The following is a 27142-nucleotide window of genomic DNA, read 5'->3' as shown; positions in this document are numbered from 1 at the left end:
TCTTTCCCTTGCTCTTGCTGTTGGACTATTATGAATGTCCTCCCACCTTTTCACAGTGTTGGAATTTTTTGTTTGAATCTTTGTCTCCTCCACAAAACGGTGAATCTTGAGAGCAGAAATCATCTTATTCATCTTATATCCATTGCAGTGCCTGTACATAGTAGGCATATTGTGTTTGATTTTAAATGAATGAGTTGGTTGAACTTAGAGTCCCCTAAGGACTTACTGGAGTAAATTCAGTAATCTCTCAAAATCCCTGTCACAAGACAAACATGGTTAGTGTTTGTTACTAAAGCTCACAGAGCTAGGCTTGCCAGCCCCTTTTCATTGGTTGAGAGGCTCTTAGAAATTAGTCACAGCCTCGAATCTTGTGCTGTTAGAGTTCTTCTGGGCTAACCCAGGAGGCAGCTTCGTCTGGTGTCTTGATTGCCTGGTGCTAGCTTTGTTCAGAAGCGACATCTTCCTTATCCTGGTGTCCTGGAAAAAAGTGCTCAGACTCTCCCTTCCAGTCCCTCTTACTTCCCACTTAATTCTAGGAATTGTACAACTCCTTACATTTCTTTCCCCCTCTGGATTTTGGAATAGGTGTACATGTAGCTAGCAGGACTGAGGGCGACATTAGCTCAGCTAATTAAAAATTGGTGGGTGTTATGCTCAGGACTTTCCTTGGTGTGGCCGCAGTTTGCAGTCCCAGAGAGCTCAGAGGGCGGGGTGCGTGCGGGATGCCCTGGAAAGGCTCCGCCAAGTCCTGACTACTACGCTGCACAGTGCGCAACACTAGACTAGGCATAGGTCCGCTTGCCACTGCTCCTGGCGTCCCTCTGCCCTTAGACTCGTGCCACCTTTCTCTTTCTTCCTCATGGCTATGAGCCGACTTCCTAGCCGCCTCTGCTCATTGAACACCTTGGTACCTGCCTCACAGCCTTCCTTTCCACTCCAGTTCCTGCCACCGTCCTGGGTGGTTTCCTATCCACTGCATAACCCATCAAACACCTTGGCATCTCGATTTCTTGTCCTCCATGTCCACCCCCAGTGACCTCCTGTAGTCCACCTCTGGCGCTCTCTTCTCTAGTGACACTCTGGGTCTTGTCATCAGCTGACATGGCTTCAGCTCCACAATTACTAATTCAGATGGAAACAGTTGTCCCCCCGCTCCAGTGTGTCCTTGGCTCCCACTGCTCTAATTTCTTCAGGATACAGGTCACTCAGCGTCAGGCTGCCAGATCCATTGGACACCATGCAGCCCACAACTTCCTTGACCTCTCGGCAGCATTTGACACAGCTGATCATCTTCTCTTTATTGAAACCCTCCGTGTTGTGACACTTTAACCTTGACTTCCTTTCTCCCTCTCTGGTCCACGTGCCTCTGGCCACTCTCTACTTCACCTCTGTCCGTTCCTTCTGCTCTACCTAGTCTGTAACTGGATTTCCCTATGGCTCAGTCCTGTTCCCTTTTCTTTTCTTACTTCCATTATATGGAGTACAGATACTCCTCTGTATCTGTATCTTTTGTACCTAAAATTGTTTGTTTGTGCCTTTTCTCACCGCCCCAAAGGAAAAAGCATTTATTGCAACAAATTAATCCAGTGGGTATTCCCCTGAAAGCACACATCCATTTGTTAGGGCAATTAAAACTCACACTACATGCGCTCCAACAAAGCTCCGTCTCTGTCACGGTCAGCTCTAGAGCTTCCTTCTTGATAGTGACTTTTGCCTGTTCCTTCTTCTGCTCCTGTTGTCTTTTGCTTTCTGGAGCATCTGTCAGCCATCACGTATGTGGCCATCTCTGGGTTGGAACTGTGGCCCCCTCTGCAGAGGGACCTGCTGTGGAGTCACTGGGACACTCATGTTTCTGCCGTTCTTAGGCAGACTGGCCTCAGTCACCAGCTTGAGCTTCACCCCTCATTCATATTTTAATTTTTTTTTGAACAGACTTGTAAGAATTTGTCAATTAAAATTTTGTTTCACAGAATCAGCTGTTTCTTTGTTTTCTGTTTTGTAACATCTGTTATCTTTACTTCCTTTGTTTTCTTTAGATTTACCCTGTTCTTTTTCTAGCTTTCTGAATTGAAAACGTAGGTTATTAGACTTTCTTACTTTTTTCAGTACGTGGGCCTCTCACTGTTGTGGCCTCTCCCGTTGCGGAGCACAGGCTCTGGACGCGCAGGCTCAGTGGCCATGCCTCACGGGCCCAGCTGCTCCGCGGCATGTGGGATCTTCCTTGACCGGGGCACGAACCTGTGTCCCCTGCATCAGCAGGCGGACTCTTAACCACTGCACCACCAGGGAAGCCCGACTTTCTTGCTTTTTAATGATGTGCTCAAGGCTGTAGAAATCCCTCTTACGTATTGCCTTAACAGTCACCCGTATGGTACACGTGGTAATATCATTGTCATTAAGATCTAAATATTTTGTAATTTCTATTTTTTTTCCTCTTTAACCCTGAATTTCTAAACAAGCATTTTTTTTGTTTCTATTCATGGTGTTTAGTTTTGTTATTGATTAACGTATTCACATGGTATGGTCATAGAGTATGTTTTTTTGATACCAGTTACTTGAAACTTAACGATCTTTTTCCTTTTAACCTAGTTAAAATGTTCCATGTGTTTTTTTAAAAAATTTTATTTATTTATTTTTTGAGCTACACTTTCATTTATTTATTTTAATTAATTAATTAATTTTTGGCCACATTGGGTCTTTGTTGCTGAGTGCGGGCTTTCTCTAGGTGTAGCGAGCAGGGGCTACTCTTCACTGAGTGCGCGGGCTTCTCATTGCGGTGGCTTCTCTTGTTGCGGAGCACTGGCTCTAGGGGCAAGGGCTTCAGTAGTTGTGGCACGCAGGCTCAGTAGTTGTGGCACGCAGGCTTAGTAGTTGTGGTGTACGGGCTTAGTTGCTCCGTGGCATGTGGGATCTTCCTGGGCCAGGGCTTGAACCAGTGTTCCCTGCATTGGCAGGTGGATTCTTAACCACTGCGCCACCAGGGAAGTCCTATTTATTTATATTTTGGCCGCATGGCATGTGGGATCTTAGTTCCCCGACCAGGGATCAAATCTGTGCTCCCTGCATTGGGAGAGCGCAATCTTAACCACTGGACAGCCAGGGAAGTCCCTGTTCCATGTTGCTATTTTTTAAATTATTTATTTATTTATTTGGCTGCGCTAGGTCTTTAGTTGCAGCACGGGAGAGCTTCATTGTGGCTTGTGGGATCTTTTTTTTTTTTTTTTAAATTAATTAATTAATTAATTTTAGTTGCATTGGGTCTTCGCTGCTGCGCGTGGACTTTCTTTACTTGCGGTGAGCGGGGGCTACTGTTTGTTGTGGTGTGCAGGGTTCTCACTGCAGTGGCTTCTCTTGTTGAGGAGCACAGGCTCTAGGCACACGGGCTTCAGTAGTTGTGGCGCGTGTGCTCAGTAGTTGTGGCATGTGGGCTCCAGAGTGCAGGCTCAGTAGTTGTGGTGCACGGGCTTAGTTGCTCCATGGCATGTGGGATCTTCCCGGACCAAGGCTCGAACCCATGTCCGCTGCATTGGCAGCCGGGTTCTTAACCACTGCACCACCAGGGAAGCCCTCGTGGGATCTTATATGCAGCGTGCAGGCTCTTAGTTGCGGCATGCTGGATCTAGTTCCCCGACCGGGGATTGAACCCGGGCCCCCCGCATTGGGAGCGCTGCCTCTTAACTGCTGGACCACCAGGGGAGTCCCTCCATGTTTTTGTTTTTTTTTTTCCTCTCCTTGTATTTTTAAAAGAATGTATATCCTCTGTTAGGCTCAGCGTGACATATCTCTGTATGTGTGTTTGATAAAGTTTTTAATGCTGTTGACACTGTCCATATCTTTACATTTTTTATGACTGTCTTATTTACCAATTTCTGATAGGTGTGTTAAATATCTCAGTGTGATATTCTGTTTTCAGGGTTGGAAATTCTGTTTCCAAAATTCTGTGTTGAGGATTGGAAAATCAGTTTATTTTTTGTTAGTATTTGTATGGAATGTCTTCCTGTCCCTTATTTTCATCTTTTTTATGTAGATTTGTTTTTGCTGTTTTGGTCCTTTTGAATGTTTCCTATTTCACTGTTGTCTGTGACACTTCCTTCTTCTCTACCTCTCTTCCTCCCCCACCTACTTTCACTCTATCAGGAATTGCGTGGATTTTATCTCTAGAGTAGATCTTGAATACATCTGCTGCCTTCACTCATCTCACCTGCACACCGTGCAGCCTTCTGGCTGGTCTCTTTGCTCTTGCTCCCCTCTCATTTATTCTCTATACAGTAGCCCGAGTGATCTTTAAAAATGTGAATCTGGTTGTCGCTCCCAGGCTTAAAACCTTTGAGTGTTAAAATCTGTTCAGTGGTTCATGTTGCCTTTAGCATGAAGAACAAAATGATTAACATGGCCTACTAGGCCCTGCGTGAGCTGGCTCTTGCTTACCTTATCATCCTTTTTTCCCTCTACTATATCTTTCTCACTCACTGGCTTCCTTTTAATTCTCCTTCTTGCCACAGATTCTCCTTATATGCCGTTTCCTTTGCATGGAAAGTACTTCCACTCCCTGCCTCTTCACCTGTTTAATTTCTATTCCTTCAAATCTTAACTCGTATGTCATTTTCTTCCAAGCATCTTACCCTGACCCCTGACTAGGCCAGGTCTTCTGTTATCCTCTACCAGGTGGTCTTTCTAGCACGTCACAATAATTTTTTAAAAAATCGAACGTGAAATTTAATGTCCCTTTTCTCCCCACCACATAAACTAGGTTGTGAACGCAGGAGGGCTGATTTTACTAATTCATTCCTGAAACCCCTGTGTCTAGCTCAGTGCCTTCGATGCATAATAGGCACTATATAAATATTTGAATGAATGGATAAACGTATAAGTGACTGTCATTTGTTTATTGACAGTGGGTAGATTATGGTAAGTACAGTATCTTGTATGTAGTTGGCATTTGGTTAAATACTCTGATCTTTCTCATCATGTTTTGTGAGATACATTTTTTTAACTTTTTTTTTTTTTTTTTTTTTTTGGGGTCCGCGGGCCTCTCACTGTTGTGGCCTCTCCAGTTGCGGAGCACAGGCTCCAGACGCGCAGGCTCAGCGGCCATGGCTCACGGGCCCAGCCGCTCTGTGGCATGTGGGATCTTCCCTGAACGGGGCACGAACCCGCGTCCCCTGCATCGGCAGGTGGACTCTCAACAACTGCGCCACCAGGGAAGCCCTGTGAGATATATTTAAAGAATAGCAAACTGTACCCCATTTCTCTTGAACTTATTCCTGTCTTCCCCACTTGGTGCATGCGTGCATCTTACCTTAGCACTGGCAATGGGTAGAGGCATGAAAGAATACTGAGAATTCTGCTCAGTTTAAAAGGTTTTCTTAGAAGGAGAGTCTGCCAATCATTCAGATGACTAATAAGCTTGCCCTGTAGGAATTTTTCCTTCATTGGCAGAAGGAAAAAGGAGAGATTTTTTTTCCTCCTTAAAGTTAAAAGTAAGGTGTATGTTTATGGTAGAAAATTTGGAAAATTCAAGGAAGAAAAAAAACCTGTATGCCACAGCTATTAATATTTTGGTGTTTTTCCTCCCAATCCTTTTATGGTGCTCACTTATATAATTTAGGTCTCTAGTACCTAATACTGTGCCTGGCACAGTGTAAATGCTCATTAAGTATTTAGAGAATGGACCCAGGTGTATGTTCTATTTGGTATGTAGATAAGCATTGCTTTTTGTTGATGGTATTTATAACCCATTTTAGAGTAGCTGAGCTTTGTATGAAGGTGTGACTTTTTTTTTTTTTTTTTAAATGAACCTATTAGATCATTGTAAAAAGTTGCTTGGGCTAAATACTTTGGAGTCACCTTTGACTTCTTTCTTTTTCTTAGTCTACTTGCAACCGTTCAGTAAAGCCTGTTGACTCCGCCTTAAATTATATCCAGAACCTGATCACTTCCCACCTCCACCCACTACCTTGCTAGTTTGAGGAAGCACCGTCTCTCACTTGGATTGTTACAGTGAGCTCCATGGGCTCCCTGCGTCTACCCTTGCCTCTTACGTTCTCTTCTCCTGATGGCAGCCAGAGGGATCTTTTAAATAATATAGGTCACAACACATTTCTCCACTGTTTAAAAATTTCTAGGGACTTCCCTGGTGGCGCAGTGGTTAAGACTCCACACTCCCAATGCAGGGGACACGAGTTCAATCCCTGGCCAGGGAACTAGATCCCACATGCATGCCACAACTAAGAGTCTGCATGCCACAACTAAGGAGCCCACGTGCCGCAACTAAAGGAGTCCACCTGCTGCAACTAAGACCCGGTGCAACCAAATAAATAAATAAATACATATTAAAAAGAAATTCTAATGCTTTTCCATATCACTTAGAATAAGACCTAAATTCCTTATTATGATCTGGTACCTCCCCCCCCAATGGGATTTTCTGCCACACTCGCTCTCACTCCCTCTGCTCTCCTCCTGAAGGGGAGTGCATCCCGCCCTCAGAGCCGTTATGCATGCTGTTGCGTGCACTATGCATTCCTTCTGACAAGAATCCTTTCCCTGGGCAGCCAATAGGGCTGGCTCCCTCACTGCTTCATATTTCTGCCGAAGCGTGTCCCTGTCAAAGAAGCTTTCCGACACCTCTACCCAGAAAGGCTCTGTAATCACCCTTCCACCTCAGTCCCACAACTCCCTTTTCCTGACTGAATTTTCTTTATAGCCCTTTCCACTCTGATGCTCATTTGATTATTTGTTTACTGGCTGCGTCCCTCCTAAGTCCACAAGAGGAGGGTTTATCTGTCTTCCCTGCTGGGATGCAGTGCCTACAACAGTGCTTGGCACATGTAGAACTCAATAAGTATTGAGTGGGTAGTGAAAGGAACTTATTGTCTCAGGTAACCTAGTGAGAAAATCTTCATTTAGAACATAGGTATTATCACCCCAAAGTTCATAGCAGCACTATTCACAATAACCAAGACCTGGAAGCAACCTAAATGTCTGTCGACAGATGAATGGGTAAAGAAGATGTGGTACATATATACAATGGAAGAGTACTCAGCCATAAAAAAGAATGAAATAATGCCATTTACAGCAACATGAATGGACCTAGAGATTATCATACTAAGTGAAGTAAGTCGGAAAGAGAAAGACAAGTATTATATTATGATATCACTTATATGTGGAATCTAAAAAAATGATACAAATGAACTTATTTACAAACCAGAAACAGACTCACAGACTTAGAAAACAAAGTTATGCTTACCAAAGGGGAAGGGGGGAGGGGCGTGGATAAATTAGGGGTTTGGGGTTAACATATATACACCACTATATATAAAATAGATAATCAACAAGGACCTACTCTATGGCACAGGGAACTCTCTATTCAGTACTCTGTAATAACCTAAATGGGCAGAGAATCTGAAAAAGAGTAGATATATGTATATACGTATAAACTGAATCTCTTTGCTGTACACCTGAAACTAACACAACATTGGAAATCAACTATACTCCACTATAAAGTAAAAATTTAAAAAAGAGCATAGGTATTCTGACTTCTCATAGGCATATTGTATTTTTTAAATAGGTAATACATGCATGTGGTTCAAAGTTCAAAGGGCATGCAGTGAAACGTCTCTCATACCCTGTCCCCTAGCCACCCTGTAACCAGGGTTATGTTCATGTGTATATTTCCAGAGACAGGCTATGGTTCTACACATAAAATCACAGACATATTCCTCCCTCCTTTAAAAAGAAATGTAAATTTTAGCTGGACTGTTTTGTACCTTATTTCTGTTTGGAGATTATTCTTTGTCAGTGTGTAAAGAGCTCTTTATTTTGTGAATAGCTGCACAATACCCCATTGTATGACTGTACGATAGTTCCTTCTTTGATGAACATTGAAGTTGTTTCCAGTCTTTAGCTGTTACGGACTATGCTGCAGTAAATAACCTTGTACATATATCACTTTGCCCTGTTGCTAGTATATCTGAGGAATAAATTCCTATGAGTAGAATTGCTGCGTCAAAGGAATGTGCATTTGTACTTTTGATAGACACAGTCAGATTATCTTACACAGGTTGTACCAATTTATACTTCTGGCACAGTGTGCTATTATTTGATCTTTGCCAGTTTGATAAATGAAAAGTGATATAAGCATCATTTCATATATTTAAGAGCCATTTATATTTTCTGTGAGTTGTCAATACCCTGTGCACATTTTTCTACTAGGATTTTGGTCTTTCTTTCTTTCTTTTTTTTTTACTTGTAGGAGCTCTCCTTTATGTAAATTAGCCCTTAATTTGTGATCTGAGTTGCAGACATTTGGTTCTGTTTCTCACTTGTTTTCTGATTTTGCTCGTGGTGGTTTTTCCTAGGTAGAAATTTTATTTTTTAGAGGAAAACGTATTAGTCTTTTCCCTTTTGGCTGTGGGTTTGGGGTCATACTTATTAGCCCTTCTAATTTTATTTTTTTAAATCCTCATGGTTTCTTCTTGTACTTCTGAAGTTTCATTAGTTACATTTGACATCTCTTTGATACTGCTGAGATTTATTCTGGAATAAGATGTGAGATGGAGTTTCAACCCCCCCTTATTATTATTATTTTTTACAACAATCTTAGCATTTTTTTATTTCTTATGTCTTACGTGGAAAATAATCTGTCAGGAGTTTTCTGCTGAACTCTGTGTAGATCATGATGTCCTGTGTATTTTTTCATTATAAGTTGTAGTTATCTTTTTTTTCTTTTTTTTCTTTTTTTTTTTTTTTGTGGCACTGCGTGGCTTACAGGATCTTAGTTCCCCAACCAGGGATTAAACCTGGGCCATGGCAGTGAAAGCACCAAGTCCTAAGCACTGGACCACCAGGGAATTCCCAAGTTGTAGTTATCTTTATCTTACCAATGTTGACTTAAAAATAATGATTGAAGTATAGTCTATTGGTGAGCATTGTTTTGAGATAAATTTTGTAGGATTTTCAGTTGGTAAATTAAGATTAGTTGGACATATATACACTACCAAATGTGAAATAGCTAGCTAGTGGGAAGCAGCCGCATAGCACAGGGAGATCAGCTCGGTGCTTTGTGTCCACCTAGAGGGGTGGGATAGGGAGGGTTGGAGGGAGACACAAGAGGGAGGAGATATGGGGATATATGTATATGTATAGCTGATTCACTTTGTTATGCAGCAGAAACTAACACACGATTGTAAAGCCATTATACTCCAATAAAGATGTTAAAAAAAAAGATTAGTAATAATAGGTATAATGATAGCTAATTCATGTTATGTACTACACTAAAGGAACATGTTTAGTAAATGATATAAAACTAAAGAAATAAGAGATTTTACCCTCTCATTTGAGTGAATCGTGTTTGAGGTCTCTTGGCTTCCTTGATTAATGCATGGCTGTGCTACGTTAATAAATAGGGTTTACTGGGGCTTGATTCTCATGTCTAGTAGGCTCCCTTTATGGGCGATCATCTCGCAGACTGAAGGCTCTGAAGTCCTGGCTGTAAGTGAAGGAGGATGCTTTGGGATCACCTGCATAGACTCAATGGTGGTCCTTCACTACTTTTGCTCTTTTCTTCCTATTTCTATGGCACCTTGCCTGGCCTTATCTATTGTTGCATCTCTGCTTGGAGTTGCCATTTTCACCATGTGGTTAACTTTTTCAAGGTTTGTAAATGGTTCACTTTACTAAACTATCAAAAATCCAAGCTGAGCCTACTAAGAAATTGAGCCTACCAATGGCCTCTTCAAAATCTTTCTGACAGTTCTCGTAATGAGATACTTAACTGGCCAAGCTGACACCTTGTTGGCCCTGTACATTTGTTTTGTCTGTCTGTCTGTCTTGGTCTTTTCTCAAGTGCCATCCCACACCTTTTTGCTCAACTATACCATTGCCTAAATATTTGACTTATCACATTTTCAAAAACAGAAGGGTTCCTCTTCTGTCTTCCCTTACATCAGAGGTTCTCTTACATGTGGTCCTCAACTAGCAGCATCAGCATATCCTCAGAACTTGTGGAAATGCAGATCTCTGCCCTCCCCCTTGACCAACTGAATCAGATGCTCTAGGGGTGGGGCCCAGCACTCTGTTTAACTAGCAGGTGATTCTGATGTTCTAGTTTTGTTTTTTAAAAAATAAATAATTAATTAATTTGGCTGCATCGGGTCTTAGTTACAGCATGCGGAAACTTCGTTGTGGCGCGCGGCTTCTCTCTAGTTGAGGTGCGCAGGCTCAGTAGTTGTGCTGCGTGGGCTTAGTTGCCCCAGTTGCCCCTGCATGTGGGATCTTAGTTCCCCGACCTGGGATTGAACCCGTGACCCCTGCATTGGAAGGTAGATTCTTAACCACTGGACCGCCAGGGAAGTCCCTGATGCACTAAAGTTTGAGAACCACTGCCTTAGGTGATCTAATTCAGGGCTCTCCTCATAGCTTTAACACTCATCTAAAGCTTATTGGCCATTTAATTTGTGGATTATATTAATAGCCATTGATTAATTTGTTTATCATCACAGTTATCATTTATTGAACACCTACTCGGTGCTGGGCACTAAACTAGGTGCTTTCACATACATTGTCTCATCCTCACAAACACTTTGCAAAATAGGGAGTGGTGTTTCCCACTTTATATGTAGATGAGAAAGGGGAGGCTCTGAGAATGAAGTAACTTGCCAAGGCGGCTGGCTACACAGCTGGTAAGTGGCAGCATGAGATTTCAGTGGGTCTGTCAGACTCCTAAGCCTATGTCCTTTCTGGCACATCACATTGCCTTTCATATAAAACCTTGTTCCCAGAGAGTACATGTGAGTCTGTGACTGTCATGTGGTCATATAACAAATGGTTGTAATGCACATGATTCTGGACTTCTCCCCTCACATTCTTTTTTCTTTTTTTTTATAACTTTATTTTATTTATTTATTTTTGGCTGTGTTGGGTCTTCGTTGCTGCGCGCGGGCTCTCTCTAGTTGTGGAGAGCAGGGGGCTACTCTTCGTTGCAGTGCGCAGGCTCCTCATTGCAGTGGCTTCTCTTGTTGAGGAGCACGGGCTCTAGGTGCGCAGGCTTCAGTAGTTGTGACACAGGTTCTAGAGCGCAGGCTCAGTAGTTGCGGCGCGTGGGCTTAGTTGCTCTGCAGCATGTGGGATCTTCCCGGACCAGGGCCTAAACCCGTGTCCCCTGCATTGGCAGGCGGACTCCCACCACTGCGCCCACCAGGGAAGCCCTCCCCTCACATGGGCCTCTCACTGTTGTGGCCTCTCCCGTTGTGGAGCACAGGCTCCAGACATGCAGGCTCAGCGGCCATGGCTCACGGGCCCAGCCACTCCACGGCATGTGGGATCTTCCCGGACCAGGGCACGAACCTGTGTCTCCTGCAGCGGCAGGCGGACTCTCAACCACTGCACCACCAGGGAAGCCCTAGCTTTTTTTTTTTCATAGAAACACAGACTGTTTTATTTCCTTTTCTTAATATTCATTTACTTAACAGTATATCAGAGAATTGGGAGGTAAAATAGACTTTGAGATCATAGTCCAGCCTCTATGTTTTCACATATCTAGTCATTATATTATATGTGCTACACAGTATTTTTGTCTCAGAAATCAACTTGTATTTTCGTTGAGGTATAAATTGGTATACGACACAGCTCTGGCCTGTGCACTTGTATTATTTTTGCAACTTAAAAAAATATGTTACATTGAATTTAGAAAAATTTTAATTGGTTGGGAAAAGTAATTTTGCTGGCTTTGCTTTAGTCCAGCTGTGTTACGAAAGTGAAGTGAACACGTGTTAACAGATTGAGCACCGCTTTGACCCAGGGGACAGCTGCCGTCTCTGGTGAGGGGAGAGGCCTTGTTATTTAGGCTCTGTTTGCTCCTCTCACCTCTTTGACCTTTGCTCCCTCACTTCCAAACCCCCACCCCTCCAAACACATTTTTGGACAGGCAGTTAAATAGAAAAATACATTTATTTTTAAAATTCCTACAAGGAATTAAGTGCTTATTTCCAAGCTTACTCACTGTACTTCTTGGTTTGAATGCATTTATCAAATGTGAATTGATATTATGTACTTAATAATGATAATAGCTAATACTTGGGTAGCTTTTTGAGTGAGCACTATTCCAGTCGCTTTACATATTTTAACTCTCTAATCCTCAAACATTGTATATAGTAGGAACTATTGTATTATCCCCATTTCCCCATTTTGTGGAAACAGTAGTGTGGAAAACTAAATAACTTGTCCAAGCTCACAGTGCTAGGAATGGGAAAACCCAAATCAAACCCAGGCATCCTAGCTCCACACTCTGTGCTCCTACTCACTCCTCAAAGTGTAATGTAGGTTTTCAGCCAGAGCTTTCTCTGTAACATGTCACTTTACATTTTTGAAATGGTACCCTATTCAGTGTTTTTGTTTTCCTGCATTAGGACCTGTGTGGAGGATGGGATTGATGTGTGAGCTTCCATAGAGAAATAATTTAGGCCCTTCAAAAATGTCAAATAATTGGGGTGTTTGCTAGGGACACAGGCAGAAGACCTGTGCTGAAGGCAGGTGGCCTTCTGGAGTGGGACACACCAGGCTTGAAAACAGTCTCCCAGTGCCTTTCTCAGCCTTGTCCTGCACCAGGACGGGCCCTGGCTGGCTCTCTGTGCTTTGCCATGCTCTCCCTCCTTTGGGGTCTTGAGTGTGCCGTGGTTTTTCGCCGCCCGATGAGCATGTATGTGCTTGAGGTCTGAGAATTTTGTGAGAACAGCACAAGTACTCAGACTTGCTGTGGACAACAAGAAAATTTGGGGATGTCGTGTTACTGTGTGTCTCTTCTAATTTAAAGACAAATCTAGCGGCAGTACTCTACATGGAGGAGAGATGAGATCTTTCCATACCACCCTGAAGACTGCCTTTTGGTTTATGGCCACTTATAAACTTATAAATGCTGCTTATTGGACCTGCTGGTATTTGGAGCCTCAGCCTTTGTCATAACCATGGGTACCACCAAGCTGAGCTCCTGGCCTGCATTTCTTAGCTTTCAGTGTCTATGCAGCCTAGCTTAAAATTGCTGCCTATTTCTGCCATCCTTCTTGTATTTGCATACAAAATTTGGGTACATCCCTGCTGGCCAGAATTTTATTAGTGGGCATTTGGCTTGGCTGCAGAGGGAAGATTTTCTGGAAGACAGTCAGGGGCTTTGGAAAGAGCTGTGGGAGTGGGTATTGGCCTTAGTTGCTCAGGACACAGCATCTCCAGATCTTTAACTTATCAAGAGGCAAGCAGCTCCCTTTCTCCCTCCTCCCTTCTCAGCCTGGAGAAGGCTCGCAGCAGTTGGAACTTGGTGCCAACTAAATGAGCGTCATTTGGTTATGCTAAGCTTAATGAGTTTTGAGAAGTCTTGTGTATTTCTTCACTCTATGTTATAAATAATGTAATTTCAAGTTCTGACAGCTAGTTGTTACGTCTCATGTAGAAGCAAGAAGACCACAGGTGAAAGGCAAGGAGACGGAAATGAGGGCTTTGGGTTAGGCTACTCTAGTGCTTTTCCTGAGTTTACTGGGTATAGAGCTCCACGTTCAGCTGCGGTATGAATTGATTTTGTGATTTTAGACAATTTACGTCCTCGGTCTTAATTTGTAACATCTTGAGAGCAAATGTGACTTTTTTAAAGCTCCGCTCCAGCTGTTTGTCTGTCTTCTGATTCTGTGAATGTGAGACTTAGGTTACCTATGTTCACATAAGACCATTGTCTATAGAGATACGTTACAGAATTATTCACGCTGGGAAATGAGTTGCTTCTTCAGTCCACTTCTTTGTGAATAGCTTCATATTTAACTTTTAAAGCTAGTAGTTGCAAGTTTTAAATTATGTATGTTTTATTACGTGAGATGATGAATGATAAGTGCTTAGAGTGAAGCAGATGTGTGATTGTCGCCAAGTGCTACCTTTTGGGTTATGGTTGATTTCAGGCTTCAGTTTGAAACTGCTTACTCAGCTGGTTGGCCTGCTAACCTACATTTAAAATGCAGTACTGTCCCCATGGAGACTACAAATACAATACTGTCCCTCTTGAGCCTAATGTTTTTATTTCAGGCCTCCAGATTTTAAATGTTAAAAGTATTGCTGAATACCAAAGGAGAAATTCTACTGTGTAACCCTTTTAGCTATTTCTTCTGGATTGAGGATAATTTAGGGCCTAGAATCTCTAGAAGAACATGGGATTGATGATAAATTTGCAGTTCAATTCTTGTGAGAAAGATGGGGATTCAATTTTAGACCTACATTAGAGGCAAAATTGGGAAGTAAACTTGGAACAGATTGAATTTCCCAGAGGACTCTGGGAAAAGTTATCTGTATTTGCCACTGTAGCAAATTAGGAGCACACAGTGAATGCTCCTCACCCTGTAGTACTATTTGAAGAGTGAAACAATAGAACCAGCCACGGCCTCCTTATCTGTGCCCTGAATGGTTGGCTTCTTTAAAGAATTTTCCTGTCCTGTCTCATCTCATTGAGTGACATCACTGGTGCCACAGAAACATTAATAACAGACAGCAGCAGTTGTAATTGGTGTGAAACTTAGGATTTGGCCACAGTTCAAAGTATATCATCACCTCTTGGTGATGTATCATCCCTGCTCATACATTTACTTCGTGTAACCGTAGGCTTCCTTTTATGGTGAATTTTACTGTTTGTTCACAAGGCATGTATTTTCCTGTGACTCTGCTAGGCCATGACATGCTTTTAAACTACCGGAGTAATTTTCAAATAGTTTCAGTTGTTTTTTTGGCCTGTGTTTTCTTCTTTTTCTATTTAAAAAAACCACACAAGTAATATATAATTATTGAGGAAAAGTTAGAAATTAAGATATGCAAAAAATTGTCATCTAAGTACTACCCTCCCCTTTAATAACCACTTTTAATACTTTACTGAATATCTTTTCAAATTGTTCTCTTTGCAAACATATACATCTCAAACTGAATGAAACTTTTTTAATTACGGAAAATGTACAACTTACACAGAAGTAGAGAGAATGTCTCCCGGCTTCACCAGTTGTCTACATATGGCTAGTCTCATTTCATCTATTATCTCACCCTTACTGCATTATTTTAAAGCAAACCCCAAACATCATCTGTTTTCTTCTGTACTTTTTCTACAATACATAGACTGGAGAAATAAAACCATATTTTCACATGTAAAAAATTTACATTTGATCAAAGTCTGTTCTTTGACAGATTCATAAATATTTTTTACAGTTGGTTTCTTGATACATATGGATCTTAAATTATTTTATTTATTTTTTAATTTAAAGTATAGATTCATGGGAACGGGCAAGAAATGTGCAAGGAGGTCCCATGTACCCTTCACCTAGTTTCCCCCAAATGGTAATATTTTGCATAACTATAGTATAATGTCAAAACCAGGAAATTGACATTGGTGAAGTCTGCAGAGCGCATTTGGATTTCACTAGGTTCGTGTGTGTGTGTGTGTATGTGTCTGTGTGTATCTGTGTGTCTGTGTATATGTCTATTCCATGTGGTGTTATCCCACATGTAGATTCATGTAACCACTGCCACAAATAAGTGTTGTTTCATAATCAGTTTATTCAAATTAATTTTGTAATTGGTTTGTTTAAATTTGTTTCCAAGCAAGGACCACACATTGCAGTTAATGTCCATGCCTCTTAAATCTCTTTTTAATAAAAAATTAGTTGGTTGAAATTTCACTTACAGAAAATGACAATAATAGTACAAAGAACCCTCAGATGGACTAATTATTTAAAATTTGCCTATTTGTTTTATCATTTGTGTTTTCCCTCGCCCTCTTCCCCTCCATTCCTCCTCCCTTCCCTCCATGTGTATGTATGTACATACATAATATAAATCATTTGAGGGTAATTTGTAGGCATCATGTCCATTTATTCATATAAACCTCAGTTTCTATTTCCCAAGAACACGATTTTCTCTTACATAACCCCAGTACTGTACATTTATCAGAATCTAAATATAACTGATGTGATCTGCAGTTCACATTAAAATTTCACTAGTTACCCCCATGCTGTCCTTTAAGAGCCATTTTCCCCTGGTTTGGGAGCCAGTCCAGGTTCACAGACTACAGGTAGTTGCAGGCTCTTTAGTCTCATTCAGTGTTCAGTAGTTTCTTCTTTGTTTTCACGACCTTGACATCTTGAAGAGTTCAGACCAGTTATTTTGTAGAATCTCTCAGTTTAGATTTGTCTGATATTTTTGTGATTAGATTCATAGTCTACATTTGGGGGGGGGCACCACAGAACCACTGTTGTGTCTTTCTTGGAGCAGCAGGTCAGGAGACACAGGACGCTGCTTTGTTCTGGTCACAGTGGTGATGTGAACATTGACTAAGGTTGTGTTTGCTAAATTAATCCACGGTCAAGTTCCACTTTTCTCTTTGTAATTGGTATGTAATTTGTGAAGGGATACTTTGGGACTACATAAATACCCTTTTTCTCCTCAGACCTTTATCCACTAGTTTTAGCATCCATTGATGATTTTTGGCTGAATTGGTTATTACTGTATTACTGTGATGGTTATAAAATGGTGATTTTCAAACTCCATTAGTTTTTCTTTCTACATTTATTAGGTGTTAGTCTACTGTAGGGGAAAGCTTTTTTTTCTCCCCATTTATTGATATTAGTGTGAACTCAGATTCTTATTTTATTCCATGAAAATTCTGTAGTATTGTTTTTATGTGTAAATTGTCCCATCATTGACCAATGATAGTCCCTCTGCTTTGCCCCCTGAGTCTTTTTTTTTGGCCACACTGTGCGGCATGTGGGATCTTCCCCGACCAGGGATCGAACTAACGCCCCCTGCGGTAGAAGCGCAGAGTCTTAACCACTGCACCACCAGGGAAGTCCAGCCCCTGAATCTTTTGGACACAACTTCAGTAGTCTTTGATAGCTTTCTTGCTCAGCGGTACAGAAAGATGTTCCAGATTCATCTTGTGCACTTCCTGCCCCATACCTGGTATCAAGTATATAGGAGCCTTGATGACTTTGAAAAATAGCATTCGTGACACAGTCTGGGCACTAGGATTTCCTATTGTCATTTGGTCATTGCTTCTATACATTTAATAACGTCTTATGTGGAAAATCTGAATTCCTAATGACATTCACATAATTAATTTTTTGTTTTATTCTACAAGACATTGAGAATGACAATATACTGGGACTTCCCTGATGGTGCAGTGGTTAAGACTCTATGCTCCCAGCACAGCGGGCACGGGTTCGATCCCTGGGCAGGGAACTGAGATCCCGCATGCCGCACGGCACAGCCAAAATAAGAGTCACAATGTACTGTTATTGCTAACAACATGATTACAGTATGAATACAGTTTTAAGATTTCTTTATAACTCTTATAAGCTTTTGAATCCTTTTTTTATTGTTGCATTTTTCACTTAATGCTATACCATATAACATCCTTCCTTGCTTGTAAGTAAATGTCTTCATTTTAAATGGCTGCATGATATATTTACCCATTTCATTTTTCAAACACATAAGATGTTAATAATGTTTTGTTAGAAACAAAGCTGAGTAGACTGTCTTTGTATGTGTGTTTGATCATTTAAATTATTTATTTATTTATTTATTTTTTGCGGTACGCGGGCCTCTCACTGGTGTGGCTTCTCCCGTTGCGGAGCACAGGCTCCGGACGCGCAGGCTCAGCGGCCATGGCTCACGGGCCCGGCCGCTCCGCGGCATGTGGGATCCTCCCGGACCGGGGCACGAACCCGTGTCCCCTGCATCAGCAGGCGGACTCTCAACCACTGTGCCACCAGGGAAGCCCAAAATTATTTTTTAATTTAAGGATAGCATCCAAACAGAAACGTGTATAAATATAAAGTTCTATTAGTTTTTCCACAAAGTAGAACCAACCCCAGATTAAGAAACAGCATTCCTAGCCACCTGGAGCCTCCCTGTGGCTCCTTCCCACACTCCTGAAGGGGTAGCCACCGTTCTCATTTCCAGCATCACATGAGTTTTCCTTATTTTTGAACTTTATATAAGTAGAATTATTTAGTATATGCTGTGCTTCTTTTATATCTGGCTTCTTTCACTCAAGATTATTTTTTGAGGTTTGTCCATGTTTTTTCTCAGTGCATGTCTTCCATGGGTAGTATTCCATGTATAGCCTGCTATTCACCTAGCCTGCTGTGGATGGGCATTTGTGTTGGGCCATCTCTGGGCTATTACAGATAGATTACACACTTGGAAAATATTTTCTAAGGACAGATTCCTAGGAGTTGAATTTGTGTTAAAAGGAAAGGAGGCTTTTGCTCCGTGCTGCCGAATTGCTCTGCATGAAGGCTGGCCAGTTTACACTCCCGTCATAGTTAGGTGAGGCCTGCCCCTCCACATTCGTGTATGTGCTAGTCTTAACTGGTCCACGTTTTGAAACTGGCTGCTATTGCATTACTAGTGCTGTACCAGTGCATGGTACATTTCAGGTGCCTAAAAAGGCATTTTTAATCTGGTAGGGGAAGAAACATCAGAAATGTCTGAGTGGCTGTCATTGAGGTAGAGCCTATAAGACAGCTATGTCCCCCCAAAATTTGACTTAGCTGGGGAGATAAGGCATGACAGAATGACAAACAGCAGAAGTGCCAAGTGAACAGTAGTTCCAGTGATACTCTAAAACTTTAGATGAAGGAAAGAGCAAAGCTTTTCTTCATAGTAGTATTTAGAAAACGGTCAGCCCTCTGTAACTGTCATTGAATTGAGTCTGCTTTCTTCACCTGAGGCCTGGCTGGATCAGAGAATAACTATTTGAATTACAGAGGCCAAATCCAGTGTTTTGGCCGTCGATTTTAGTGGCTGGTCTCCTTTCATTGTAAGATAAGTTTAATGTGCTCTCTGGCTCTCTTGCTTCCTATTTGAAAACCCAGCAATGTACTGGCTCCAAAGTACTGTCATTTGGTGTAAAATTACTGGTACACATCAGTGCCATTTTTTGAAATTTCATATATTACAGATTCAGTAGTTCATTGTTCCACCTGAAGTTGGGTGATTGAAAAGGTAGCAACTTGATGTGACTGAAAGCACAGTTCTAAGGTCTGTGCAACCTTGGGCAGATCACCACCCCTCCCTGGGCCTCAGTTTCAATGTAGGGTAAGGACTCTCAGCCACTGCGCCACCAGGGAAGTAGTGTCAGAAAATTGCAGGGCCTCTACACAATTGGAGATTTAGGGCATTTCCCCCTTCAAACGGGATCTCCTCTGCAGAGCGCTGCTTGTGTTGCTCAGCACCTTGATTGAGAAAATTGAAAAATCGTCTGTGTGCCGCGCCAAACATAATAACATATAAATGCCAGGAAGGCAGTGGGATAGCAGCTAAGCAGCATACAGGAACTACTCACTGCCTTGGAGTGGTCTTTACTTTACCAGTGTTGTCACAGCACTTTTAGAAGGTCACAGAATTTCTCCCCACCCCCACCCCTTTTAGGGGAAACTTTAAAAATACCTATTTTCTAAGAATTTGAAATGAGTATCTTTTGTAGAAATGAAAGCCTCTTGCCTTTTCTTCCACTTGAGATGTTGGTATTCCCTTGGGAATAGGAATGCATATGTCTGCATATTTAACAGAAGGGTTTAATAAAAATAGGTCATTTGAATATGTCAGCATTTTAATGGGGTGAGATCTGGTGTTAGAATGTGTGCAAATTGATTTTATCTAATGTTTATTCATAGTTTTTCTTTAATGAAGAAATCAGTATTTCATTAGCCTAAATGAAGCACCAGGACAACCATCTGTACCGTTTCGCATTGTGTTAAGAGCCTTAACCTGAATGTGGAGCGCAGCATAAGAAAACGATGGCGAAGATGTTGCAGTTTAGTAGCTTATCAAGTTCATTTTTGAAAAATCACTCTGGGGGAAGAGGAGTAGAGTTTACATAGCTAACAGTTTTTTTGGTGTGTGTGGTACGCGGGCCTCTCACTGTTGTGGCCTTTCGCGTTGCGGAGCAACAGGCTCCGGACGCGCAGGCTCAGCGGCCACGGCTCACGGGCCCAGCCGCTCCACGGCACGTGGGATCTTCCCGGACCGGGGCACGAACCCGTGTCCCCTGCATCGGCAGGCGGACTCTCAGCCACTGCACCACCAGGGAAGCCCCATAGCTAACAGTTTTTAAGTGGCAGGCTGCCTTGGGAAAAAATGGCATGTGATAACAACAGAAGTTTATTGTTTCAGCAGACACTTGACTGACAGTGCTGGGCCAGGGGAGAAGACGACGCTTCACAGAATCTCAGCCGTGCTTCCTCTGGGTGTGGCTGCTCCCACCCCGCCCGAAACAGAGTTCCAGAGGCGGAGCCTTCTCTGGCTCCTGTGGGAAGAATTTCTTTGGTGAACAGTATGCAATTCCGCAGATCGTTGCTGTGAAGGTTTCACTGAACACATTTTGTGCATTTTGTGACTATGCATCTCTTCCCATTTTGGAATGACCTAAAGGTGGCGCCCCTCGCATTTTACGTCTTGTTATTTGCCTGTATTCTGATAGTGGATGGCATTGTTCGTCCCTTCTCTCTCCTTGCATGGAGTTCCCTGCCCCACTTCTCATGGCCTCGCTGCTGCTGTCGTGCACAGGAGAGGAGCTCTGGAATGTGAGCGCTGGGTGCTCATTCGGGGGTCAGGACTGGCAGAAGACTGCTGGCAGACGACCTGACAGTTGTTTTCAGTAAAGGGAGTGGGTCTGGTGTGCCAGTGCAAGTGTGGGCGTGTGCTAGTATGTCTGACAATGAAGGAGGAATAGAGACTAAGGAAGGGAAGGTACTGTCTTGCTTTGGAAAATTATATTGGAAGGAAAACATGCTCTAAACTTGGCTTCTGCTGTTTTTCTCCAGGAAATTTAGGGCAGAAAGAAATATCCCTGTTTTTCCTTATTTAGATTTCTTTGAAAGTATTAACGAATGGTGAGGATTTTCAAAGCCTCTCTGATAAGCAGCAAGTCCTTATGTATTCAAAAGGAGAAATATGAGTTTTCACTAACTTTTCTAAAGTGCCTTTTAAGTGTCAGGTATTATGCTTGGGATTATCTCCATTTTAAGAAAACAGCCCTGCAAGGCAAATGCGTTGAGAAGGTGGGTCTGGAATCTGGGCCAAACTGAGCAAGGCTGGAATATTTGATTGCCACTTCAGCAAGCATAGGAGCATGGAGTCACACAGTAATAGAATTTTAGACTAAGTGCTACCTCTGATGTTATCTTGTCAACTTCCTGTCATAGCAACATGATGCAGTAGAAGGCGCACAGGGGCTGGAATTTAGAAGGCCTAAACTCCACCACTTGCTGTTGCTTGACAGCTGATTCTGTTTCTCTGTTTATAAAATGGGAGTGGCCATAGTTCTTATCTGCACAGGTTCGTAATGATGGTCAGAAGAATTGATGCTTGAGGGTGCACCCTCTTGAGGGTGCTCTGTAAACCGTCAAGTGACTTTCCGGTATTTGCTGATGGAGGTTGTTTTCTTTCATAGATGGGCGCCCAAGAAGGCATTAGTTGTTAGTTAGGCTTTTGGTCAGCAGAAGGATTATATGTTTGCTTTTATATGTATGCCTGGCTCTGAGTTTCTTCTGGTTCCCATCACTTTACTTTTCTTTCCTGTTTTCGGAATTGTTTCATTTCTACAGCAGATACTTAACGTCTTCTGTGTGTCGGGCGCTTTATTAGGCATTGGAAGTAGAGTGGCGAGTAAGACAGACATGCTTCTGGCCTTTTTGAAACCCTGGAACGGTACAGTTGAGTGACCTTTTTTTTCCCTACTAGGATAAGTTATCCCAAACCTGACTTCCTAATACCCCTGATATCTCTTTTTTTAATGTGTTAGACTCTAAATACCGTTAATGCCAATTATGCAGATATTTTGAATGTAACTATTGAACTGAAGAAACTATGAGAAAGATGAGTTGTGGGGCTATTTCACAAGATTAGCCTGGTTTTGTGTCTACTTCAAGGGCAGGTGGCTTGGACTGTGGAATCAGCATCTGTGCAGTGCCTTACAACTGACTGTTACCTGAGTGTTAAACTGCTCACCTGGGCAGTGAAGATGTTTGAAAATCATTGTTTGGTATTTTGGTCATTAGAGCCCCAGGTTATTTTCCACTGTGCTGAAGAGGATTTGTATTAAATAGTACATTGATCTTTGTTCACAAAGCAAATATTACAGCTCAGAGTGGTCTGAGTCTCATTTCATTCACTCTTGTGACCGGGAGGCGTTTCCCCAGGATGACCAGCTAGGTGTGGTCCAGCCCCAGGCTGTGGACAAATCCCTCGCAGGCATTAGAAACCCCAAGCCTGACTAGGTTAAAAGTCTCCCCCAGGAAAAACTGTGGAACAGTCTTTATAATGTGGTTTATTTTGGATCCCAGGTCTTGAGATAGGACTCCAATTGTTCCTCCTCTTTCCAACTCGGTGATCTTCTGGGGCACTGGGAAGTAACCCCCTGTCCACTTTTGGCTCCTATTTTGGTTGTCTGAGATGTGGTCAAAAGGAACGGTAATAGAAAGCACTACAGCAGCTCTCCTTTGATTTTCAAATGGTATAATGGAGACCTTTGATGCCACTGGAGCTGCTCCTGCTATTTTGAGTTAATCCATTCAGGCAGTCAGTGACCGAGCAGCCTCCTGACTTTTTTGTTGTTTTTGAAAGGACTTTCACAATATATGGAGTACAGTTCACATATTACTGCTAATAAATGTGGCACAGGGGGATAGGCACTCAGTGGAGGCCCAGTGAAAGCCTGCCTCCCTGAGTGAGATCAGGAGGAAATGACACTGGCGCTGCCGGCGAGCAGCATTTGTGTGATGGAGGGGGGAGGGGGAAGGGAGTATTTTAAGTGAAAGGGGAAATGTAAGGAAAGGCAGGAAGGTGCAAAGAGCGCAGGCAGCCTGTGAACACGTGCTGCCCTTGCGGGTAGTGTGTGTGAAGGGGCAGGGGATGGTGAGGCCTGTAAGAGGAAGGCCTGTGATGCCAACTAAGCAGTTTAGCCGTTGGTACGGCCGGGCAGAGCCGAGGAGGTTTGGAGTGGGAGAGTGACCTAAGTCTTCATGAGGATTAATCTGGCAAGTGTGGGGGAAGAATGGGAGGTGTGTAGAAATGGGTGGAAGGAGCCTGGTGCTAAACCCGTAAGCTGCCCCTAGGCTAGGAGGGGGCCTGGAGGAGGACAGGCTGCTAGAAGGGCTCTGAGCTGGCATGGGGGGTGCCAGGCGGGGGACCCAACCAAGGCGACAGGCTTAAAGCTCGGGAGAGGGGCTTAGGAGGGAAGAGAGTGATTTCTGGTGTAGACAGGGTGAGCTTCTTGTCTGAGTGGGCATTTGGCAGCTTTTAGATAGACCAGTAAAAGGAGTCTCTTCGGGCAAGTTCTGTGAGACGGTTCTCTCTGAGGTGATTCTCTAAAGGGGAGGGAGAATGTGACATTTAGGGAAAATAAAGCCCCCCTTTAGTACCTACATGCCTCCCACATACCATCATCTGGCATACATTTTTCAGAAGAGGTCTTTCTGGGATTATTTTCCACATCACATCAAATGCTTCTGGGCACTCAAGAGTATCAAGTAGCAGGTTCCCATGACAAGGGCTCGGCCTGGGCCCACTGTGTGCCTTCTCTGAGCTCCTGGAATGGCTGTGACAGGGCACCTGTGGGAGCCCATTCCCTACTGGTTCAGTCCCTCCTCTGTGTTCCTGTTGGCTCCCCAGCATTCCCTGGGACCGGGCAGGGATCTGGGGTGAAGGTGTGAGCTGCAACAGCTTGGTTTCTTTTGCAGACCTTTGTGATAAATGTTCGTTAGTTCCATGCTAAACCCACCGAGCTGACTTCATGTCTTGACAGTATTCATCATGAAGAGAATTCCAGGGATTTTAAGGATCAAAAGTCCAAGGAAAAAAGAAACATGACATTTTAAAGTTTGTACTTATTGACAGGATTTTGGTTAACCAGCTCTGTTTCTGTAGTAGGAATTTTTAAACCATCATTTAAATTTTTTCTGTTGAGAATGAGACACTGACAAATTAATTGTGATCGTAATTCCTTATGCAGAAACTAGTGAGCATAATGATGAAATTTAATTGAAAAATTTGGAACAATCGCAGTTTCATTTGTTAAACAGATATTGAGCATTTATGACAAACTGGATACTCTGTTGGGGCTGAATAACCAGATATTCTTACCAGTTCTTAAAATTCTTGTCAATTCTTAAAATTGGTAAGACTTTTAAATAAATTTGTTCTGCTATAAATTCACATTTAAGAATTTAGATAATTGGCAATAATTAGGATGCAAAAGCACTAAAAAAAATACCGAAGTATCTGTAGCCTGTCTATGCAGGATTTACCAGAAAGCTGAAAAACAGAAGTAATTTTGTGGAATAATACAATAGTAACTGTTTAATAAAGAAGTTCTGCTTTTTAAGGAAGTTTTTGTTGTAATTTTAGTTGTAATTCTAATTGATGATAACAGACATAAAACAATACTGTGATCACGTAAGTGATTAAATACTAAATTTTGTGCAACGAACTAAGTACTTGAGAATTGTGATAAAGGAGCCAGCTCAGGAAACGGTAGTTGGCAAAATGCTTGCTGGAGGTGGCAGGACTTGAACTGATGGGTAATACTCCTGGGAACAGGGGCAGAGGAGACTATCCCAACCAAGGGGGTGACTTAATGAAGCCAGGAAGAGAGGACATCTGCCTGCACCAGACTCAACACACCTGGTTGGGGGCGAGGACGGGTGGGACGGTAGAACAAGGTGGAGTGGTGGGACATGGCCCTCGACCCCTTAACTCCTTCCCAGGTTCCTCAGCCCTAAAGCATGGATGGTATTAGTGCCGACTCTGTGGGGCAGACTGTGAGATTAAACGAGATGATAAGTGTGAACGTCCTGGTGCATAGAAAGTGTTCAACGGACAGAAGTTGCTGTTGCTGTTGCTGTTAGGGGAGATGGATGGGGCCCAGCCACGAAGGGCAGGACTGCTTGGGAGTTGTCATATTCTGATGTGATGGAAATTAGGAAGCCACTGAGACATTTGCCCCCAGGTAGGATGTGACAGGGATAAATTAATAATGGTAGCTACCGTTTGAGTGCTGATGTGTGCTCTGTGCTTTATATCCATGACCTGCGGGCCTTTCTGTGACCCTGCAGTGGAGCTAGGGGACTTTGTTCTCTGCGGCTCTGGGAGAGGTGACAAGCACCTTAGCCAAGGCCACCTAGCTACCAAGAGGGAAGGCGAGGCTTGAACCCAGGCCTGCCTGGTTCCAAAGTCTGGGCTCTTTCTCCTACCAGACTGCCTTGACCTGGGAAGCCATCTGTCAGGGGGCTGACAACCCCACGGGGAAGGAGTGGCTGGCTCAGGGGAAGGAGTGGCTGGCTCAGGTCGTTGTTACTGCTACTGAAAGGGGGATGGGTTCAGGATTCCCAGTGGCACACCCCGACCCCACCTCCTAGGAAAATAGGAGGAGGAGAAAGAGGAAAGAAGACAGCGGCACAGCAATGGAAAAAAGAGACAGGACTCGGTGATTGGCTGTAAGAGGAAAGAGGACGAGATGAGCTGGAGGTGACGGTGCTGTTGGAAACGAAGGCAGGCACTGGTGGACCCACCTTTCCCTGCACCTGGGGTCGGGCTCCAAAAAGCCCAGGTACCGCTGGGGGAGTCCCCAGGCTTCTCGGAAGAATAACTTCCTGTGGGTACACCCCTCGCAGTCACTACAGGGCTCACAGTAGGTGTTGCTGGGTGTAAGTGGCATGTTGCTTGGCTAACGTTCTGCTCTTGTAGTGCCATCAGGGCCATTGGGGGTTTTCAGGGGAAGGAGTGACATTAGGTAAGAGATATTTTTGTGTTCCTTGGGCCTAGGTCTACTTTTATGCCTTCTAGGACAGTGTTTCTCCCACCAGTACTGAAAGACCAGTTCTTAAAATTTCCAGTCTATCTTGGCTGATACTTTTGTAAAATAAAAGAAGGATTACCAGAAAACCTGAAAAAGACATGGAGAATGCAAACTTGAGTTTTTTATTATTGGATTCAACAGGTATAAAATCACTCTGTCACATTGCCGTAAAAGTTTCTAAATGCTTATTCTCAATCTGTGTACTTAATGTGTGTGTGTGTGTGTTTGTGTGTACTTAATTTTGACTGCAGGCTAGCAGACTGTTCATGGTCTGGTACACCTTGAGAGCAATGATCTAGAGAGAAACTTTGTTAAGCAAATTAGTAACAGGACGTTTTTGGAATAGATACATGATTCAAGAGTAAAAATTGTCTTTCAGTTGGCATTTAAAATACTTTAGATGTGTGTTCCTGTGTGATCCAATGACATCTGTGACAAATGACGTCTTTTCAGTAAAGTTCCATATTAGGGGGCAGGAATGTGAAAGAAATATACCAAGAACTGAGGCTAACATTGTTATTGTAAGGGATCCATAAGTTTAAAACTAGTAGCAATACTTGGAAAAATTAGTGCTTTAAACTTTCTCTGTTCTGAGAATCGTATTTCTTTTGCTCATTTAAGTTATATTTGTTCTCTCTGTTAATGTTTGGTTTGCCTTTGAATTGATTTTTATATTTTGGTGCATAATTTTATGTATGTTCTTTCATGGGGTAGTTTCTTTTTTTAATATAAATTTTTTATTATTATTTTTTGGCTGCGTTGGGTCTTCATTGCTGTGCGTGGTCTTTCTCTAGTTGCAGTGAGCGGGGGCTGCTCTTGGTTGCAGTGCGCCGGCTTCTCATAGCGGTGGCTTCTCTTGTTGTGGAGCACGGGCTCTAGGCGCATGGGCTTCAGTATTTGTGGCACACAGGCTCAGTAGTTGTGGCTCACGGGCTCTAGAGCGCAGGCTCAGTAGTTGTGGCGCACAGGCTTAGTTGCTCCGCCGCATGTGGGATCTTCCTGGACCAGGGTTCGAACCCGTGTCCCCTGCATTGGCAGGTGGATTCTTAACCACTGCACCACAAGGGAAGTCCACGGGGTAGTTGCTTAAGCAAACTAAAAAGAAAAAGTCTCGAGTTAACATATGCCGATATAGAGATCATATAATAATTTAGTTGTTCATATTTCAAATTTGATTTTTGACTCTAATATTTTGAGCATTTTTACTTTCGCTGCTGTTTCCTTGCACTGACATCATTTGCTGTGTTGTTCCCTTAGCCTAGACTTCTCTTT

At 42.9% G+C, this 27142-nt stretch overlaps 1 protein-coding gene across 7 annotated transcripts in view; it reads left to right on the top strand.

The window, feature by feature from the left end:
* The window catches only part of WDR20 (WD repeat domain 20), a 66688-nt gene that overhangs the window by 14005 nt on the left and 25541 nt on the right, over positions 1 to 27142 (top strand). The window lies entirely within an intron of this gene.

Source organism: Lipotes vexillifer, unplaced genomic scaffold (assembly GCF_000442215.2).
Source record: "Lipotes vexillifer unplaced genomic scaffold, Lipotes_vexillifer_v1.1 scaffold584, whole genome shotgun sequence".
NCBI lineage: Eukaryota > Metazoa > Chordata > Mammalia > Artiodactyla > Lipotidae > Lipotes > Lipotes vexillifer.
The sequence above is the reverse complement of the archived record's forward strand: the minus strand, read 5'-3'. Positions and strand labels throughout refer to the sequence as shown.